The sequence below is a fragment of the Polypterus senegalus genome, chromosome 7 (assembly GCF_016835505.1).
Source record: "Polypterus senegalus isolate Bchr_013 chromosome 7, ASM1683550v1, whole genome shotgun sequence".
NCBI lineage: Eukaryota > Metazoa > Chordata > Cladistia > Polypteriformes > Polypteridae > Polypterus > Polypterus senegalus.
Genome location: NC_053160.1, coordinates 94,428,116 through 94,430,739, shown reverse-complemented (window position 1 = coordinate 94,430,739; position 2,624 = coordinate 94,428,116).

The following is a 2,624-nucleotide window of genomic DNA, read 5'->3' as shown; positions in this document are numbered from 1 at the left end:
ATGTGTTTCATGAGCCTCGTGCTCATGACAAGCATTTATCTTTTGTCGAAATTTGTCGCTGCGATTTTAGCTGTGTTGTTATTTTCTCTTTCTGTTTTATATTCAATATATATTGGCGTGCGCCCAAGAGTCCTTGCTTTTCTTTCCCCAAGTAACGATCACCACACAATCAGCTCTGTAATAGAAGTTAAGCCATCTCTAAGCTTAGCGCCGATTCTTCAAAACGTTTAAGGAACATTGAAATATCTTCGTAGTACATGTTAAATTATTCTATCCTTCACGACACTCCCAGGGAAGAATATAGATTATTTAAATGAAGTTAAAGTTTTATGTGTATAATTTAACAAACATATTTTGCTGCATTTCACCTTAAAAATGATATCGTCATCATATGTAAATACGCGCTTTATAAAGTGGCTCAGGTTGTGAGATATTATAACTGTAGTGCAAGTTTACAGTGGGGTGATTGTACTTATAAGTACAAACCGTTCTACAAGGAGCAATTGATTGAATGCATTTAAAGTTCTTGGGATTAAACTGTTTCTGAACCGCAAGGTCCGTACAGGAAAGGCTTTAAAACATTTTGCAGTGGCTGAGGTAGCGTGTCCTTAAAGCTGTATACCGATAATTCTCTTTCCGATCAGCTGCTGCTGTGATTCACACTCAGATACATTGATATAAATACTCCGAGTGGTGCAGTGAGAGAAATATGGAAAAAGATGATCCGCTGTGGCAACTCTTAACGGGAGGAGCTGAAAGAAGAAGAAGAAGAAGAAGAAGAAGAAGTGAGAGTAACAACGCTAAAGCAGTTATGGTATTTGGAATACTATGGCTGTTCCCTGGACCATTATATTGTTACGAGTTAATTACAATCAGATGCATTACACTAATAAACAATATGCGGTTAGTTTCTGTGTATTTATAAAGCCGCGTCATGAAAATAATGAGTAATCACACAGGAACAGTAGCATTGCTTTGACGCTGGGTGCCGCCAGTCTGCAAAACCGAGCGGAGAACTTGCGTACGACAAGACATGAGGTACCGTGGAAAAGTCGTGGCTTTACGCCAAGTGTAGGTTTTATACATCGCGATTTGAACGTGGAAAAGTTCTTACGCAACATTTCTTTGCGTACGCACCGTTTATACATGAGGCCCCAGATCTTTCAATAAGTTTATATTTTGTTTCACTTATGTCTACACCATTCTCAACCCATTATTCTCCTAATTACAAAACTGAAATGACTCTTTCTATGTGTATTTGCATTAAATATACCTTCTGTAATTGCTATGTATGTCTGTCTGTCTGCATGAAAACCTATGCACACTTATTCTTTAAGGAAATTTGTATGGGCAGCTTGATGTTTGTTGAGGTATCTGCAATACAACGTGCTATACAAGATTTTTAAATTTCAAATCCTCTAATTTAAAAACATTGGTAAATTAGCAAATTAGCCTATCTTGAAATAGAGAAATATCCCTTACAACTTCAATTACAGATTAGTTTACTATTTCAAATTTAGCTTAACAGAGGTCACTTCATCCTTTACATTTTGTAAAATTTTCTCTTTTACTTGTCTGACAGCCACTCCTGTCTGCAAAATATATCAGTGTTTAATTGTGTTATCATATCACCTGTACCCTGTATGGAAGATTATTTGCGTCAAAATTAAATGCAATCCAATGTGTTAACTATATTGAAATGTAATAAATATGCAAGTAGGCTATTTAATTTTGCTACTGTTTTGTCCTGGCATTATTAAAAACATGAACCAAATGATCAATTCCTTTTCACTACAGCACACATTTTTTGTGTTGGATTAAAATGTGATACAAAAGCGCATCCCATTATAATTTATGTTCATAGATAGCATGTCATAACTAAAAGAAAGGCAGATGCATTTCAATTAGTGATAGCTCTGTGTGTGTTGAATTTCAATGCAAGAGTACGCTTAAACATTAAAATTACCAGAGCCTACGAAAAAACTCGTAAATCCGTCCCACCTTAAATTGCTTCTTAAATCCCTTCACACCTCTCCGCCAGCGTACTTTGTCTTCTAAATGTGCTGATAAAGAGAAGGTAGAAGCAGCCGGTTATTCCATCCCCCCACCAATTTAGAACATGCACGAACTTCTCCAAGCCTTGATTGAGTATCTGGGAGTGAAGTGGAGTTTTAGAGTGGAAATAATAGATCGTTATTTGGAACACACGCATTTCATGTCTGTTCCATTTCTACAGTAATCTGTGTAAACACATTGTTAAAACAGAAACGTTTTTTATACTCTAGTAGTAGATGACAAAATGTAGGCATAAACTATATAATGTATGAAGCCTGAAGTCCAAATATCAAAGAAATATTTTCACAAAAGGTACAAATATAAGAGAACAATTGCGCTTTTATTCAAAAATATAGCTGCAGAAAAAAAGCCGCCTTAACATATGACATTGACACCCACTAATTACGATCGCCTCCGTGGTGCAATACATTCGGCTACTGACTGGGAATCAGAAGGTCGCGAAGTTCGATTCTGCACAATTCCGTTCTGAGATGTAAACTGCTCTTAGTCTTACTATTTCAGAATAAAAGCATATATTTGATTTCAGTCTGTAACAGCCGGTGTAATTT